General features: G+C 39.0%; 1 long non-coding RNA gene across 1 annotated transcript in view; it reads right to left on the reverse strand.

The window, feature by feature from the left end:
- Positions 1–7,055: 7,055 nt before the first annotated feature.
- Positions 7,056–20,256, reverse strand: part of LOC134731635 (uncharacterized) — a 108,693-nt gene continuing 95,492 nt past the window's right edge. Inside the window, exon 2 of the long non-coding RNA XR_010114074.1 lies at positions 7,056–7,311. This is a non-coding gene — a long non-coding RNA (uncharacterized lncRNA). The remainder of the gene's footprint in view (positions 7,312–20,256) is intronic.

Here is a 20,256-nt window from a genome sequence, read left to right on the forward strand (position 1 = left end):
ACAGAGGCAGGCAGGCCTTCTTGAGCTGCGGTTGTTTCCACCCAGTTTGAGCTTCCTGGCTGCTTTGTTTACCTACTCAAGCCTCAGCAATGGTGGGTGCTCCTCCCTCAGCCACACTGCCTCCTTGCAGTTTGATCTCAGACTGCTGTGCTAGCAATGAGCAAGGCTCCATGGGCATGGGACCCTCCAAGCCAGGTGCAGGATATAATCTCCTGGTGTGCCATTTTCTAAGACCATTGGAAAAGTGCAGTATTAGGGTGGGAGTGACCCGATTTTCCAGGTGCCGTCTGTCACCCCTTTCCTTGGCTAGGAAAGGGAATTCCCTGACCCCTTACACTTCCTGGGTGAGGTGATGCCACGCCCTGCTTTGCTCACACTTGGTGGGCTGCACCCACTGTCCTGCCCCCACTGTCAGACAAGCCCCAGTGAGCTGAACCTGGTACCTCAGTTGGAAATGCAGAAATCACACGTCTTCTGTGTCACTCACACTGGGAGCTGTAGCCTGGAGTTGTTCCTATTCAGCCATCTTGGAACCATCTATGTGTCTGTTTTCTATTTGTTCAGTAAGTAATTCCTCTAAAGCCTCCAGTTTCTCTTTACTTAGCAGCCATTGTTCTATCCAAATTGGCTTATCTGTTAACCATTTTAAAGGTATAAGTTCTGGAGGCTTAACTATGGCTGCCATCAAAAATGATATCCTAAACCTTGGCGAGAACTTTGTCTTTCCTCTTGAAGTGGTTCCTTCAAACTTTGTAAATTTTTCCTAGTCCCATACCAGGGACATACCCCATTTCATGCATCATATGTTGACTTTGAGGGCTATATAATTGTTCTGGAATTAGAACTTGTGCTCCCTATTGTAATAAATCTCTTCCCCATAAATCTATAGGTACAGAAGTTACAATTGGTTGAATAGTCCCAAGTTGTCCATTGGGCCCTTAACAATCCTAAATATAACTATTTTGATATACTTCAGGGGTTTTACAAGTCCAATTATGTTAAACTGAGCAGGTTGATTTGGCCACGTGGACAGCCAGTGCTGTAGAGAAATGATTGAAATGTCTACTCGTATATCTACCAAACCTTTAAATTTCTTTCCCTGAATAGTTATTTCACAGGTAGGACATTTATCAGTAATTTGATTCACCCAATAAGCTGCTTTGCCTTGTTTACTTGTGCTTCCAAATCCTCCTGTTCATTTAATTTCACTTTTCCCCATTTCCACATACGGCATAATCAGGAGCTGTGCTATATGGTCTCCTGGCTCTGCTTTCCAGGGAACAGAAGTGGATATAACAATTTGAATTTCCGCATTGTAATCTGAATCAATGACTCCTGTTTGTACTTGTACCCCTTTTAAATTTAAACTAGACCTTCCTAGAAGTAATCCTATCATCCCCACTGGTAAGGGTCCACAGACTCCTGTTGGGACCTTTTGTGGGGGTTCCCCAGGCAAAAGGCTGACAGCTTTTGTGCAGCATAAATCTACTGTGGCACTACTGGCTGTGACAGGGACAGACATTGTACAGGGATGAGGGAATGGTCTGAGCTGGAAATGCCCCGGTTTGGAATGGGGCCCAGGATGGGCTCCTCATGGTGTTTCCCGAAATCGGGTTCCCGTCTTTATCAAACTTAGAGTGACAATGACTAGCCCAATGTTTTCCTTTTTTACATTTTGGACATATTTCAGGCTCAGCAGTTTTCTTTTTTCCCTTATCTGGTGGCCTGACTCACTGATTTTTTCTACATTTTTTTTTAGTATAACCGTGCTTCCCACAGTTAAAACAAGCTCCAGGAAATGGAGTATTTCCTTTACCCACTCTCAGTCCTGCCATTACCTTTAGCCTTATGCAGATTACCTCCAATACCATCACAGGCCTTGATATAATCAACTAAATGTTCTTTCCCTCTGATAGGTCGCAGAGCAGCCTGGCAATTGGGATTAGCATTGTCGAAAGCTAACAACCACAACACTATATCCTCAGCAGCCGAATGTGCAATCACCTTTTTAAGAGACTCCTGTAACCAAGCTATAAAATCCGTGTATGGTTCTCTTGGTCCCTGTTTTACAGCGCTAAAGGAAGGGTATTGTTCTCCACCTGAAGTGATTTCTTTACCCAAGCTCTAATGCACACTCCTCTAAGCTGTTCTTAGAGCTTCGTCCTGCATGATCACTTGTGCATCTAAACCAGCCCAGCCACCGACCCCTAAAAGTTGGTCTGCAGTTATATTAATTTGAGGTTGGGCCTGGGCATTGTGAGCAGCCTGAATGGAAGCTTCATCTGCCCACCAAGTTTTAAATTGTAAGAAGTGAGGAGGAGTTAGACAAGCTCAAGTAAGAACATCCTAGTCAGTAGGAATCATCAACTGGAAAGAGCAACATTCTTTAACAGTCCCATTACAAAAGGAGAACCTGGTCCATATTGACTAATAGCTTGTCTAAATTATTTGAGTAATTTAAAAGGAAAAGACTCAAATGTAGCTATAATATTTCCCTGTTGATCTGCGGGGTGTATTCTAACAGGGACCTGCCAAGCCTCTAAATCACCCTCTCTTGTAGCTTGCTGAATTCCTGCCTGAACAGAGCTAAGAGTGGTCACTCAAGGTGCTGCTCGAACAGTCACGAGGGCAACTACCTTGCACCCAGTGTCCTCCGGAAAAGAAAGATCTGGAGAGTCAGGACACTCTTGTTCTTCAAAATAATGAGGAGGCACGGAAGAGTAGGGATGAACCTCTTCCTCCTTTGCCACTTTAGCTTTAGTTGGCAAACAAACCTGCTCTGTTACTTCTGTTACTTCATTATACTTTCCTTCTTCTTCATCATCAGTGTGAAAAGGTTCCAAAGTGGAATGAACCAGAGCCCACACTAGTCCCATTGTTACCCTGATGCTTCCGAGCACCCCTTCTTACTCACCACAGGGATTGCTTAAGAGTACTCGGGTGTACTCCAGCTTAGTTCCACATTCTCCAACCATCACTCTGGTGACCCTTCGACCTGGGTTTGAGCCTCCACATTGGGCACCTCTTGCTGGACCAGCTCAGTCATGGAGACCCTCACCCAGCAGCACTAGAGGAATTAAAGACACACACACAGAAATATAGAGGTGTGGAGTGGAAAATCAGGGGTCCTCACAGCCTTCAGAGCTGAGAGCCTCGAACAGAGATTTACCCACATATTTACTGACAGCAAACCAGTGATAAGCATTGTTTCTATAGATTGTAGATTAACTGAAAGTATTTCTTACAGGAAACAAAGGGATGGGCCAAAATTAAGGGATGGTTCTGGCTAGTTATCTGCAGCGGGAACATGTCCTTAAGGTGCAGATTGCTCATGCTATTGTTTGTGGTTCAGGAACATCTTTAAGCAGTTTTCCGCCCTCGGTGGGAAAGATGTTCCTTGCCCTCATTCTGGTAAACCCACAACCTTCAGCATGGGCACCATGGCCATTATGAACATGTCACAGTGCTGCAGAGATTTTCCTTATGGCCAGTTTTGGGGCCAGTTTATGGCCAGATTTGGGGGCCTGTTCCCAACATAACAGCAAATTCAAGGTTCAGTGTGGGGTCAGGCATGGTGGCTCATGCCTATAATGCCTGCACTTTAGGAGGCCAAGGCAGGTGGATCACTTGAAGTCAGGAGTTTGAGACCAGCCTGACCAATATAGCAAAACCCAGTCTCTACTAAAAATACAAAAATTAGCAGGGCATAGCAGTGCACACCTGTAAGGCCAGCTACTCAGGAGGCTGAGGCAGGAAAATCGCTTGAACCTGAGAGGTGGAGGTTGCAGTGAGCCAGGAGTGCACTACTCCACTCCAGCCTGGTAATGGAGTGAGACTCTGTCTCAAAAAAAAAAAAAAAAGTTCATTGTGAATGAGATGTATAATAAAATGCTTCCTCTAAAATCTTACCTTCTACAGAGCTTATATTCTAAGACATTCACATAAAAACCATTTATTGAATATGGTTTTTGAATAGCACCTATGGCCAAGTGCTATTAATTAATTCAACAATTTGTTAAGTGCATATTGTGTGCCAGGTGCTACTCAGTGTGCAGAGATAGGCACTCCAGACACAAAGATTAAAGAATATCAAAACACAGGAGGGGAAAGGCACTCTAGGAAGGCATCTAGATTTAAATTTTATATTACTATTTACTAGCTGTCTGATATTGGATACATTTCCTAACCATTTTCAGCTCCAGTTGTCTTATCTGTAAAAGGGGATAATAAATGTATTCCTTATACTATAGGACTTTCTGAAGATTGTTCTGGTCATTATATGGAGAGTGGATAGTAAGGAGGCAACACAGGAAGGAAGAAGGGAGAGTTAGGGAGCTTTTACAATGGTACTGGGAGAGTCCAGGGTCATGACAGGAGTGGTGGGAAATCAGCAATCAGGATATATTTGGGAATTAGAACCAATATGATCTAACAGGTGATGGTTAATTTGATGTGGCATATGAAGGAAAGAGCGGAATCAAGGATAACTACTAGTGTTTTGGCTGAAGCAACTGCATCAGTGATGGAGTCATTTGATTGGAATGGTTAAGACCGGAGATTTCTAGGAGAAAATTGGGTTCTACTTTGTATATGTTATATCTGAGTTGCCTATTAGACATCCAAGTAGACTCCAAATAGGCATTTGAACATATAGATTTAAACTCAAGGGAGAATCTGGAGCTAAAGGCCTAAATACAAGAAACAGCAATGTATTGATCGGTATTATACCATGAGATAAAATTAATTGATTAGATGGAGAAAGTAGAGAGAACAAAGACGACTAAGGACTGGGCTCTGGATAACACCAATAATCCAAGCTCTGGTATAAGGGAAGAGTCAGCAAGGGAAACAGAAGAGTAGTGAAGTCAGAGGAAAACTAGGAGCATGTGGTGTCCTATTTAAAACATTGAGGATGAACGAATAATTTATAATCTCAAATTTTCCTGAAAGTTTGAGGAAAATAAGTCCTCAGATTTAACCATTGGTTTTGATTAGATGGGGGTCACTGTTGGCTTTGACAATAGTAGTTTCAGTGGAGTAATACATGTATCAGCCTGACTGAAGTATTGAGGAGAGAATGGGAAAGAAGAGGAAGTGGAGGTGAGTAGAGACAGCTCTTTTTTGTGGTGGTGCACACCTGCAGTCCCAGCTATTAAAGAAGCTAAGGCAGGAGAATTGCTTGAGGCCAAGAATCTGAGACCAGCCTGGGTAACACAGCAAGACCCCCTGCTCTACATGAATAAATAAATAAATAAATAAATAAGGCAGCTCTTTTTATAAATTTTGCTATAAAGGGAAACAGAGAAAGAGGTCTTGGGCCAAGTGAGTACTTTCAAAGATGGTGGTGATATCTATATTCTGATGGAAATAATCAAAAAAGCAAAGCAAAAATTGATGATGCAGGAGGAAGGGGCTCAATGAAGGAGGAAAATCTTGAATAGGCTAGAGGATATGGGATCCCACATACAAACTGAAAAATAGAGTTTAAACAGAAACCAGGACAGTTCAATCATTTAAGGAGAGAAAGCAGATTGCAGAAATAAGGGCAGGGAGCTGGTAATTTGTGGGTTGGAAAGATGAGGAAGTCCTCTTCTGTTCATTTCTATATCCTGAGTAAAGTAAGAATCACAGCTTAGAGTGATGGGAAAGGGAGAGATATCCTGATTTCTAGATACTTTTTCTCCCTGGGGGTCTGGGTCACTTCATGATCGTGTGATCTGTGTAACAGCAGAGGGCTCTGCACCCAGAACAGGCCCATGCTTGGTTTAGAGCTCTGCTGTTTCCGGCTTCAAGTTCCTAATCACTTTTGAACCAGGAGATTCCATATTTTGATTTTGTACTGGGATGAACAAATTATGTAGCCACTCCTGTTATAAGCTTTTGAATCTTTGTCATCAGCATACTAGAATTTCATCAAGTACCTTGCTATGGGTCTTTTTCAATCATTGCACAGAATCCAAAATTCGTCTTTTTCAAAGAGTAATTAATGTCCTTCCACACTAAGAAACTTTCTTGAACTCCTTCATTGGTAATTTCATCCTTTTCTTTTTATCTTTCTGCAAATCCTATATTCTGGATATTAAAGCTCTTGTACAAATTCTCTAGTTTTCTTAAAATTTTCCTCCCATTACCCTCCTATTTTCTACGTCTTTGTATTTTTGTTCTACTTCCTGGCCAATTCCTTATCTTCCAACTCAAATTCTGTCAAATTTTTTCTTCTGTCATATTTTTGTTTTATTTTTTATTTCTTAGGTAACCACTCATGTTTCTAAAGCGTCCTGTTTTTGATTCATAGATTCTGTGATATTTAAGATTAACTGTAAATTTTTGTTTTTGTTTTGCTTTCTGTTGCTACTAGCATTTTCTGTTTCTTTCGAATTTTGTTTCTATGTTGTTTTGTTCTCCATCTCCGGCATAAAAGACTCCTCTCTAATGTCTAGTGATCCTTGGCTTTGCATACATACTTAAAAAGAAGACAGCAAATGTTATTTGAAAAATTTGTAAGCTGTGTGAAACTTACTACTGTGGGCTTTGCTGCAGGAGGAGTAGAATTCAGATATTTTGTTTTTTACAGAGTTTCACTGGTTTACTCAAAAAGTAAGTTTCCCTAATTGGCTGCTTAGATATATATAAGTCTGGTAGCCAATGTTCTGGAGATCAGTGGAGAAAAGGGAACTGACATCTCACTATTTAAAATACTGACTTTATTTATTTTCCCTGTTTTCAATATGGCGACTCATTTTTCTTCCTCCTGAGTCGAGAGATTTTTCTGGTTCAACAACTTTATTGAATAAATCTTGTTTCCTGCTGTAGTAAGGGAAGGGTCATCACCTAGAGTCACAGAATTGAAGGAAGATCTGAAGAGCTAACTGCTCTTTTATTATCACTTAATCCTTCAGTTATCCCTATCATCTTTCATATTCACCTATAAAGTTACCAGTTTCTCCCAGTTCTGATGACATACTAAATTTCACGGCATATATGAGTTGAATTTTTATTGGAGTCTATATTAGTTTGCTAGGGCTGCCATAATAAGATGCCAAAAACTGGATGGCTTAAAACAAATGAAATTTATTCTCACAGCTCTGGAGGCCAGAAGTCCAAAATCAACATGTCAGCAGGACCATGCTCTCTTTGAAGGCTCTAGTGCAGGATCTGTTCCAGGCCTCTCTCCTGGCTTCTGGTAGCCTCAGACATTTCCTGGTTTGTAGATGCTTCATTCCAGTCCTCCATTTTCACATGGTGTTCTCGCTGTGTTTCTTCACATCATCTTCTCTTGGTGCTTGTCTGTCTCTGTATCCAAATTTCTTCCTTTATGAAGACATCAGTTATATTGGATTAAGGCCCACCTAATGACTTCATGTTAACATGACTAAATCTGCAAAGACTCTTGTTCTAAATCAGGTCACGTTCCGAGGTAGCAGAGGTTAGGACCACAACACATCATCTTTTAGGGGACACAATTCAACCTATAACAGCCTCTCCCTCCCCGACTTCTCTTAGGTTTCAACTTTCTCTAGTCTGTTAAATCTGTTAGGTCTTTTCTATATTTCTAGATTTGAAAATGTTGAATATTTCTTCCGTGTTGTGACTTCCTTTCTAGTTCTCTTTGTCTTTATATGTTTATTATGCAAAAGATAAATATGTATGCTCAATATGCTACACTTAATTTCCAGAATACTTTAAAACTTAAATCATATTACATTAATGCCCAGCTCAACCATCCAATGTTTTCCCATGACACTGAGAATAAAATCCTAAATCTCTATCATCACCCACAAGGATCAGCCCCAGCCTAACTCTCTGAAGGCATCTCCTAACTCCCTGCCTTCACATGCCCCACTCCAGCCAAATGGCCTTCTTGCTATTCTTTAAAATTGCCAAGCATGTTCCCACCTCAAGTCCTTTGGATTTGCTAGTTTCTCCTCCTTCAAATATTCCTGAGGCTTACTCCCTCACAGTATTCAGGTTTCTATTCAAAAGGCTCTCATGGAGAAATAAACTTGCTTGACCATTGTCTTGGTTTGGTTTCTTCCAAAACCAACTCTAAAACCAGAATTGGGTAGAAAGAGTCTATTTGGAAGGCAATCCCTGAAAGCAGAGTAAGGAAATAGGAAGATGAGGCAAGGAAGAGAAGCCAATTAAGAGTGTGCTGATGGGTGGGTCACTACTGTGGGCACCTGAGACTTCACACCACTGGAGACACTTAAGAACTATCACCAACTCCATCTCTCACTAGTTGAAGAGATTGCTTCTGGGAACATTAGTTCCCAGTCTGCCCATGTGTTGTCAGAGCTGATACTTGAGGCAGAGAACATAATAGGCTCCCAATGAACATTTGTTGAATGAATAAATGGAATGTGTAGAACTTTCTGGAGATACCAGGTAGAATAAGTATAAAAAAGACATCCAGAAAAAGATGTTAAAGCTTATTGATTTTTAAAAACTATCTACTTAGTAATTGAAATTAATGGTAAAAAAAACAGACAAAGAAAAACAAGCTGGGCACAGTGGCTCACACCTGTAATCCAACAAGTTTAGGAGGTTGAGGAAAGAAGATTGCTTGAGGCCAGGAGTTCAAAACTAGTCCTGGCAACATAGCCAGACCCTATATCTACAAAAAAATTAGAAGGTTAGTCGGGCATGGTGGCATGCACCTGTAGCCCCAGCTACTCAGGAGACTGAGGCAGGAGGATTGCCTGAGTCCAGGAGTTGAGGCTGCAGTGAGCTATGATCACACCGCTGCACTCCGGCCTGGGCAACAGAGTGAGACCATTTTTTTAAAGGAAAAAAAAAAGAGAGAAAAAAAGATAGAAGATAGTACTATAGAATGCTTCTGTTTGTTTTCAGTTTTTAAAAATATATTTATGTATAATATTATTTATGGTACGAATCCTCTGTCACAAAGACTTCAAAATACAGTAGCTTAAATAAGATTCAAATGCATTTTCCTCTAATGTTACATCCAGATACAAGCAGTCTGAGACTGATAGGGCAGCTGTCCTTGACATGATAATACCTATCTCTAGATTCAAAATAGCTGTTCCACTCTCCCCACCCGCTAGCTAATGAAAAGAGGTGAAAATTCTAGGGGAAAAAAAAATAGGCCCATTCCTTGTTTTGATTTTTTGAGACGGAGTCTGGTTCTGTCGCCCAGACTGGAGTGCAGTGGCGCAAACTTGGCTCACTGCAACCTCCACTTCCCAGGTTCAAGGGATTCTCCTGCCTCAGCTTCGTGAATGGCTGGGACTACAGGCACGCACCACCATGCCCAGCTAACCTGTGTATTTTTTGTAGAGATAGGGTTTCACCACGTTGGCCAGGATGGTCCTGATCTTGACCTCATGATCTTCCCTCCTCGGCCTCCCAAAGTGCTGAGATTACATGTGTGAGCCACCGTGCCCAGCCAGGGCCTTTCCTTTTAAAGAAATAACCCAGAAAAGGCACACATAATTTTTACCAATCCCATTGAGTAGAACATAGTCACATAGCCAAACCTAGATCCAAGGGAGCCTAGAAATGCAATCGTTCACTAGATGTGCCTAGATAAAACTAGAGAGTCGATGCTTAAAGGAAGAATGGAGAATGGTGATTGGTGGGTAAGTAACAGTCTCTCTCACACATAAATATACTTGAACATAAACAATTTTGGAAGAATAAGAATTTCTGGGAAGTTAGAATGAACTCCCAGAGGTCTGGATTACAGAATGGCTTACCTATTTGGTAAATCATTTCGTATTATTTGGAATAATTGCTGAGTATGTATATGCTACAGTTGGATGTTTTCTCCCCCAAAACTTATGTTGAAATGTGGTCTCCTGTGTTGGAGGTGAGGCCTGATGAGAGGTGTTTGGGTCAGGAGGGCAGATCACTTATGAATGCCTTGATGCCATTCTTGAAGTAATGAGTAAGTTCTTGCTCTGTTAGTTCCCAAGAGTTGGTTGTTTAAAACAGCTTGGCACTTCCCCACCCCTTGCTTTCTCTCTCACCATGTGATCTCTCCCCTTCACCTTCTTCCATGAATGGTAGCAGCCTGAGGTTTTCACCAGATGCCCAATCTTACAGCCAGCAGAGTCGTGAACCAAATAAACCTTTTTGCTTTATATATCACCCAGCTTCAGATTATCCTTTACAGCAACACAAATGCATTAAGACAGAATATTACTTTAGTGGCATTAAAAATTTACTCTCACCACTGTCAGATGCATGATAAAAGATTAGCTTTTTGTTTACCATAACTGGTCACACATTCTCTCCCCACTGAGTAGCAGGCAAAGGGATAAAATTTTAATTTTTGAATTATGGTATTTTTATCTCTCAGACTCTCAAAAGAGTGTGAAAATTCTGTCTTTTTTGTTTTATTTTGTTTAAATGTCTACTCTCAAGTCACTCCCACCTCTAGAAACTTTTGCTGAGTGGCATGAAGCTACATGGACGGCAAGGGCTCATGTGCTGTCATGGCACTGTGGAAAGTGGTAGGTCTGCACTAGTGCTTGTCTTCAGATGTGTACTGCTCCTGAAGTGTGGTTGGTAAGGACCCATGTCGGACAATTTACTGTCTGTCACAGATTTTGGAGAATAATGTTCGGGAGTGTGAAAGACACCCTGTCTCTGCACATTCACATTGCTCCACCTATTTATTCTGTTGGGGCTGCCCCATACAGGTCTCCCTGCAAAGTGGTTAACACTCAGCACACCAAAGAAACGGGGCAAACATCCCTCTGCCCTCAACATCCGTTCACCAGAATAAATGTTCCCATGCCCTCAACTGATTTAGCACTTCTTTCCCCCAGGATTTCAGCATGAAGAGAAGCAGTCAAGACATGTGTATCTCATTGCTTTCTTAGTCTCTCCCCTTATCATTCTCCTGGGGACAGAACAGGCAGATTCAGGCTTTCCTCTTTCTTCCAATCCCTCTTTTCCCCTAGAATAGCAAACTTCATGACCTAGCCATCATCCTTAGAGGCAGTACCATTTCAAAGCTGGGAAAAAATGCAACAACCTAAGTTCCCAGACCTGGTTCTTGGTATGTTAATGGGAGCTACACAATTTGGAAATTCTTTTTCTTTCTCCACTAAGACTAGATTTCAAGATTATTGTAAGAAATCCTTTTTGATAGTTGGGAGTGGCACCACTGTATTTTTTTTTTTTTTTTTTTTTGCTTTTTATTTAAAATTTGGAAAACTACACAAGAGTAAAGAAAAATTTTTAAATATGCATCATACAGAGGCATATAATTGTTTCATCTATAACTCATCTTTTTCTGCTGGACTTTTTTTTAAATAATTTCTACTTCTATTTTAGATTCAGGGTTACATGTGCAGTTTTGTTACATGAGTATATTGCATGATGCCGAGGTTTAGAGTATGATTAATCCCATGACTCAGCTTGTGAGCATGGTACCCATAGGTAGTTTTTCAGCCCCTTGCTCTTTTCTCTTATTCGCTCCTCTAGTAGTCTCCAGTGTCTATTGTTGCCATCTTTATGTCCATGAGTATCCAGCGTTTAGCTCCTACTTACAAGTGAGAGTACATACTATTTGGTTTTCTGCTCCTACATTAATTCACTTAGGATAGTAGTCTCCAGCTGTATCCATGTTTCTGCAAAGGACATAATTTTGTCCTTTTCCATGGCTGCATAGTATTCCATGGTGTATATGTACATTTTCTTTATCCAGTCCACCATTGATGGACACCTAGGTTGATTCTATCTCTTTGCTATTGTAAAGAGTGCTGTGATTAACACATGAATACATGTGTCTTTTTGGTAGAATAATTTGCTTTTCTTTGAGAATACACCCAGTAATGAGATTGCTGGGTCAAATGGTAGTTCAATTTCTAGTTCTATCAGAAATAGCCAAATTGTTTTCCACAGTGGCTGAACTGATTGACATTCCCACCAACAGTGTATAAACATTCTCTTTTCTCTGCAGTCTCACCAGCATCTGTTATTTTTTGACTTTTTAATAATAGCTATTTTGACTGCTGTGAGATGGTATTTCATCGTGGTTTTGATTTGCATGTCTCTGGGGATTAGTGATGTTGAGCATTTTTTCATACATTTTTTGGACACTTGCATGTCTTCTTTTGAGAAGTGTCTGTTCATGTCTTCTTTTGCTTGTTGAATTAAGTTACTTCTAGATTCTAGGTATTAGACCCTTTGTTGGATGCATAGTTTGTGAATGTTTTGTCCCATTCTGTAGGTCCCAGCTACTTGGGAGTTTGAGGCAAGAGGATTGCTTAAGCCCAGAAGTTGGAGCTTCAGTGAACTATGATCAGCCACTGCATTCCAGCCTAGGTGACAGAGTGAGACCCTGTCTTTAAAATATATACATAGATAACATTTAAAGATCCATGATTTTCATTGTTAAATGCTTTGCATTAAAAAAACGCTTTTTTCATTTGTAAAAGTAAATATTATCTTATAATTATTTTCTTACTTTAGTTCAACAACTGAAAAGTCTTTCACAGTTAAAACTGTCCTTATTGAGTGACAGATTTATAATTGACTCACATTTTTATTATTTTTAAAAGTATTTCAAAATTTAACTTTTTCTTTTGAATTTTCTATTTGAAAATACAGTGCTTATGTTATCATAGTAAGTAAAGAATCAGAATATATTCACTGTATATATAATTATATTTTTAAAAAATAGATATAATGGGGTGTGGGTATAAACTAGAAGAAAAAACATTGTAATGTGATAACATTTGTAAAATTGAACCAAAAATTTTCCCCCTTGAAGTTACCAGACAGTCTATAATACAGCTATAGCAATCCTATAGAGAAATAGTGTTTTTAAAACAGACAAAAATAGATCCTATAGATTTTCTTAATGTAATTTTCTGATCTTTTTCTTCCATCTGGTGGTCTCAAATTACAAATTATTTCCAATGTTTACTCAGTTACACAACTGTATACCAAGAGTTCCAGATGGCTTTTTACAACAAAGTTAAAGAAATGTTGTTTCTGCTAAACACATTTTGTGAAGGATTTCAAAAGACAAATAATGCAAATACATTTTGACAGAGACCTAACACTTGGGAATATGTAAATCTTTATTCCTCTCTGGAGTATGTGGGAATGCTCTGTAACACTATTTAAATGATGAGAAAACAATGTTGGGTATACAAAGGCAGTTTGGTAGGGAATAAGAGAACTTGAATTCTAATCTCTTCTGCTCTAAGTTGCTCTGCAATTTGAACAGTTTCTTAACCTATCTGAGCCTGTTGTCAGATGTAAAACCTGGAGAGCATCAGTTTCTCTCTCACATCACATTGCTGTTAGGCAAAGTTAAAGACTGTATTAATTAACGTTATTTTAACATTATTGGTTTGGAATCAGTAGCTAACCATCCAAAGAGAACTAGAATGTTAATTTGAAAAGTGTCTTATTAGCAGCAATATTAAAATGACCTAATTCAGTTGCACAAGCTTAATGGAAATTAGAATTGGAGAGAAAAGCAGCAAGTTTAAAAAGAAAGTAATAAAAAGAAAATAAGTTGAAAAATACCACAGACTATTCAAAAGAAAGGCTCAGAGTTATTCAGAAATATTAGCTTTAATTAACCATAAAATGTATATACTAATTATCTATTAGGAAATCGTGCAGTGCAATAGGCTTGTCCAGATAATGTCTACCCCTTCTAAGGATCTGCAAGCGAATTTCCTAAAATTCATGTATTCAAATAACTAATCTTTTGTAAAATAGTAATAATAATGCCACAGGTTTTTTGTTGTTCTTTTTTATTTGTTTGTTTTGTTTTGAGATGGAGCTTCACTCTTGTTGCCCAGGCTGGAGTGCAATGGCACGATCTCGCCTCACTGCAACCTCTGCCTCCCAGGTTCAAGTGGTTCCCCTGCCTCAGCATCCCGAGTAGCTGGGATTATAGGCGCACACTACCACTCCCAGCTAATTTTTTGTAGTTTTAGTAGAGACAGGGTTTCGCCATATTGGTCAGGCAGGTCTCAAACTCCTGACCTCAGGTGATCTGCCCACCTCGGCCTCCCAAAGTGCTGGGATTACAGGCGTGAGCCACTGCGTCTAGCCCACAGTTATTTTTTAAGTATTACTTAAAGTCTTATAAAAAGTGTTGCTATTGTAATCAGATTGAGAATGTGTTTTTGGAGGCTAAACAGGCATCTAGCATATTGCTGTCATTCTTTTACAAGACAATATCATTGACAGTGGCTTAAGTTGATATGGTCTGCTATCTTTTTCTACTCATACATAAACATGCAGCCTTTTGTTCATGGATGCCCGTTCTGTTAGCCTGTTGTAAGATCCCAATTTATGTTCGTGGAACTGAATTGAGCTAACTATACAGATCTTTGACTACCACTTAGTACAGAGGCTTGTGCATAGAAAGCTATCCAGTTTAAATACGGGCCGAAAGTCCTGCAGAATTGCTGCTGCTTCTTGCAGACAATTATTTAAACATCAAATGCATTTTAAATGGTGTATAATTTATAAGGCAAGAAATTTATAAGTAATACAATTTCTATAAAAGAGATAGAAAATAGCACTGTAGAAAATTTTTTTCTTCTACTTGTAGGAATCAGAAATGTCTCAAAGTGAGTATAACCCACACAGTTACTATTGGGCAAAAAAATTCCAATTCTTAGGTACTTTAGAAAGAAATTAAAGGTGAAGATATTATATATCTAAAGAGAGTGTTTTGCATTACCTTTGTGCACCATTAAGCAACCCAAATTATTTTTGTCAACCAGTCAACATTTCAACCATATCTGGCTTCTTGGTGTTTATCCAAATGTTTGTTTTTTTACATCATGTTGACTCCACAGCCACAGTAATTTTCAAACACTCGGTTCCTCTACCTTTGGACTTCAGGGCACTAATATATGGCAGGCATTTCAACAATGTTTTATATGACATAAAAAGTATCCCACAGTGGTTTAATATGGAAAATTATAATAAACAGCTAGCATTTACTGAGCACTTATCTTGTGCCAGGCACTAGCTTTCACACGTATTATTTTATTTTACCCTCAGAGCAAAACAGAAAATTGAGCATTAGAGAGGTTAGGTAACTTATCCAAGGCCATAGGCTTAGTTAATAAATAAGCCAGGACTCAAACCCAGATTTAACTTAATCACTTATCTCTCAACATTCAACATCCTGTTATTGCAAGAGCAGTTCACTAAACCTTACAACAAATTCAGTGTTTCAAGAATGCAGTACATGCTGACAAAGACATGGATACCATAGCTTCTTCAGTCTTCTATAGATAACCATTATTTTATCGGTGTTCAGAGCTATAACTGAAGAAGTGGGAGAAGGAGGAGAAAGAAGGGGAAGAGAAAAACAAAAACAAGAACAAAATGAACAAGAACAGGAAGAAAGAAAGAAAAAATTAATTTAATATTTTTCCCTTGGAAAATAAAAGCTAAATTCCAAGAATATATCATTTGGATCATATTGGTTGGTTCTTAGGTTACTGTCTCTCTGATCTAAACTCATCCTTCTTTTCTTTATTTTGTAAAGTTGGGACAGAAACTTTGAGAATTGCATTTCCCCTTTGTCAGTTAATTCTTGTTAAAATCTGCCAAAGACAGCTGCAGAAGAAGATTATAAAGCAGGAGGAAGACCAATATATTTTAGAAAGAAATAATATGGATAACAGCAGCAGTAGATAAACTGGGAAAAAAAGAGGCAACAGAGAAATTCATTAAACAAATAAAATACATCTTTAAAAATATTAATAAAATTTGAAAACTTCTGGCACAATTGATCACAAAAAAAAGAGAAACCACAAAAAAAAATGAACTGAATGAAAGGAATAGAGAAGTAGAGCTACAACAGAAATGAAGAAAGAATACTGAGGGTTTCTGCCTCAAGGAATGGCAGATGATTTAGCTCTTAAGAATACTCTAACTCCCAATGGAAAATGGAATAGAGACAAAGTAGAAATGTGGGATTATTGGAACATATAATAAAGAAAACTTCCAACATACACAAAATAGATTAGCATAATGAATCTTGAAAGAAGTCGGAACTTAAACATTGGAGGAGAGAACACTACCATAGCTGCTGGTATTTCTGGGATGGCAAAATAAGGCTAGTTCTGGGAATATATAAAGAAAGTGGAAATTGGAACCAAATGCTTCTTCAACATAAAAAGCCATTGCTAGGGTGAAGCTGACACAAACAGCCAGCTAACAGAAAGGAGCAAAGAAAACTGGAAAATATTCAAAATACATAATGCATAGTGATAATGCAAGTGTGTGTCAAATGTGCCCTCATACACTGTTTATGGTAATATTAATAGTATACAATCTTTCTGAAGGCAGTGTGGCAATATGTTTCAAAACCATAAAAATGTACACACTGTTTCATAAGGTGATCCGCATTTGGTAGTTTGTTTAAAGACAAGATTCAGAGACGTGCCCCAAAATTTGCATTCCTAATGGTAATAAAATACACTCAACATGGGAATAGAGACCAAACAATTAACCTGAGGAAGGATTATGCCCAAATCACCTCCTCCAGGAAGCCTTCCAGACAATCTATAATGTGAAGTAGCTACCTTATCTGTGAGCTCCCATTGTCACCTGCACTTCCCCCTAATTCACCATGCTTACAATACTCCATAAGGTGATGGTTTGATTATTTCTCTTATCCCCATCTGATGGTGTGACCCTTATGTCTTTATCTCTGTATCTTCAGCACATGCTCAAAGAAGGATTCAATAAATATTAATTGACTGAATTAAAGAAGACAATAGGAAGAAAGGATATTTTTCATGAAAAAGGCATTGATCTGTAGACATGACAAATATGTGTAGGGATAAATTCATATTTCTTTTAATTAAAAAAAATCAATAGCTGAGTCTTCCACTTTATGAACAACGTAAGGCCTATGCTGAGTTTCTTTCACTCACTTTGCCAGATCCACACCACACCCTTCTCCACCCTGGTCTGTGCTACAGGAAACTGACCTGCATGGACCGTGTCTACTGAATCCCTTGCCCTCTAGGTTCCATGAGGTTCTGTCAGTGGGAAGCCTGGTGGCAGATTGGGGTTGATAGGAGAATGAGGTAAGACTGTTAATTTCCTTGCTCCTTGCCTGCTGGGTCATTGTGAATCATTTGGTCTCTCTTTGGGAAGCTTCAGCTCTGGTTGGGCAGGTATCTCCAAACAGCCACCCACTCTGTCTTACAGTATCTGCTCTCTCCCCTTGCTTCTTCAGGCCTAGAAATAACACTGCTCTCAGGCTGGGTCCAGTGGCTTACACCTGTAATCCCAGTACTTTGGGAGGCCGAGGCGGGCAGATCATTAGGTCAGGAGTTGGAAACCAGCCTGGCCAGCATGGCGAAACCTCATCTATACTAAAAGTACAAAAATTATCCGGGCATGGTGGCGCATGCCTGTAATCCCAGCTACTTGGGAGGCTGAGGCAGGAGAATTGCTTGACCCCGGGAGACGGAGGTTGCAGTGAGTCAATATTGAACCACTGCACTCCAGCCTGGGTGACAGAGTGAGACTCCTTCTCAAAAAAAAAAAAAAAGAAAGAAAAGAGAAGAAAAGAAATAATACTGTCTCTCCATCTTGCTAGATCTGGCATAGTTTGGTTTTCTGAACTCTGCCTGCAGGTTTGTAAAAAAGTCCTCTTCTCAAATTACCTAGTTCAAATGGGCCCTCGGATTCTTGCCAGAACCCTGACTATTAAAAGGCCTTCATTCACAATTCTGAATAAGATCTTGAAAAGGGGACAAATTTTATGGTTGACATTAGAATCCTCTAGTGTTTTTTTAATCCAAAGATATAATAATGGATATCAATAGGATGTTTTAAGGCAGTGTTAATTAGCGGAAATGTGCTAACAGTTTTACTATGGGCAAGTGTTAATGCTTTTTAAAATCAATAATATATAGTTAGAAAATAGCATAAAACAAGCTGTTTCATAGCAGAAAAAAAGCCGTAAACAAGGAAAAACACTATTATTATCAGTTTTCTCTCTAAAGCAATTATGCAATTTAATCTTAAAATTCTAAAGAACAATAAATATTAAGAATCACTACACAATACGTGTCTCCATTATGCTATCCATTTTTATATCCTATACTTTCAGTGTTTAGAACAGCACCTTGTACATGAGTACTGAGAAACTACTTACTCAATTAACTAATCAGGAAGAATACTGTAAACAAAACATAAAATATCATCTGTATAAAAAGGAAGATTTTACACTGAGAATATGAAGTGACAGTCTGGTTATTAATAAAGACATAAGTGACTAAAAGACGGACCCAGAAAATAGTAAATATCCATAAATAAATACATAAAAATGATTGATATGTACATAGACTAAAACTATTGGACTTGTATGAAAACAATAGATACCATTTGTTAAGTGAATACATCTATTAAGTACTTCACATATACTATTAATAGCTTCAATCTGCACATTCCTGTTACGTGGAGGTAATTAAGGAAGGCCTAGGAGGGGGTGATATCTGTGTTAACCCAGAAAGAAGGAACAGGAATTGTCCAAGAAGACGAAAGGAGACAGAAAGTTCCAGGTAGAACACCAGCTTGTGCAAAATCACAGAGGCAAGGGAGGAGGATGCATTTCAGGAACTTCAGACATTTCAGTCCTGAAGAAGGGGTGAAAGTTGCCAGGAGACAAAGCAGGATTTTATCATGAAGACCATGGGAAGCCATTATTTCTATATAGAAATATCATTATCTAACATTTGTTTTAGGCATGTGTATGGCAAAGCAGTGTAAAGATGATTGTTATTAAGACTAAAATGAATAATAAGGGCAAGTAATAAATATACTATAAAGCACAGATATTCGTTCTTATCTTTCTTAGGTTTTTGCTACGCTGCTTTTTGCACCCCTGCATTATTATACCAGTCTACATTCTAACAAAAGTCACCTTTGGCTTTGTGCCCACCAGTCAGCTGTTCAGTCTGTCCGGCAGATCCCCATTGGCGTTTATACCAACCATATCTTCTGGAGTTGTACATCCTTTGTCTAATGCCCTAACAAGGCTCTACAGCACTCACTGGGACAAGAGCACCACCTTGTGTTGCATCACTGACTGTTAACAATTCTCAACATGCTTTGTTTTTGCTTGAGCTAGAGCTACTTGTGGCTGAGGCCTTTGAAGCTTCCTCCCAGGAGTAGCATGGAATAGAAAACTGTGAACTAATATTTTTCCAAATACAACAAAAAGGGAGCCCAAGCCCTTTTTTCAATACAGTAATTGTGCTAATGCCTAACATTAGTATATTGGTTACTACATGCTGGAAAATGCTTATGTCCTCTGAACTCCTGCTATTTACTATTGTTTTTAACAGATTTATGCTTTAAAAAATGTTTTTAATACAACTGAAATTATTATCTAGGATCTAAAAGTCAGTGAAATGTAAACTTACCCTGTTCTGTCTTATAGAATCCCATAGTAAGTTTTTTAAAAGGATTCCAAGGAGTTCTTTGAAAGTACATTCCTTGATGTCTGCAAGCCTTTGCAAGCAGATCAACTATTTAAACTATTTTAAAAGAATTACTGGAGAAAGAAGTTTTCTTAAATTCCTGGAGAAGGACCATGCATAGATTCTTTCTGCCTCCTCCTCCTTACACCACTCCACAGGCAGTTTTGCCTTACTTTTCTGTTTTTCTGGCTTTATTTCTTTCTCATATTTATTGCAAAATAAGCTCCAAATAAGTAGAAGTTTATTACTATTTTCTTAGAGCAGAAGCCAATATACTACCACTAAAAACGCCACTGAACACACATGATGAACATGCAATGCGAATTGAAAAATACATTAATGTATTGTTCCCCTTTCAAGACGGGAAACTGAAGCTCAGAGAGGATTATAGAAGTTCATACATCTAGTAAGTGGTACAGTCATTTCAAATCCAGGTCTCTTGGACTCAGCACATGTGACCAAAACCATTATGCTTTATTGTCTCTAACCATAGCATTCCAAATCATAAGCATATATTAATACCAAACACTTGTTAAGTATAATCCAAACAAATTATGTGCAAATGTCCAAAGTGGTACAAATTTGAAAAAAGTTGATCATTCAAAACTTACTGCAAAACTACAGTAACCAAGGTGGCTGGCAAGATGGCCGGGTAAGAACAGCTCCAGTCTGCACCTCCCAGCAAGATCAATGCAGAAAGTGGGTGATTTCTGCATTTCCAACTGAGGTACCCAGCTCATCTCACTGGGACTAGTTAAACAGTGGGCGCAGCCCACAGAGGGCGAGCTGAAGC

This window comes from Symphalangus syndactylus, chromosome 10, assembly GCF_028878055.3.
Source record: "Symphalangus syndactylus isolate Jambi chromosome 10, NHGRI_mSymSyn1-v2.1_pri, whole genome shotgun sequence".
Lineage (NCBI taxonomy): Eukaryota > Metazoa > Chordata > Mammalia > Primates > Hylobatidae > Symphalangus > Symphalangus syndactylus.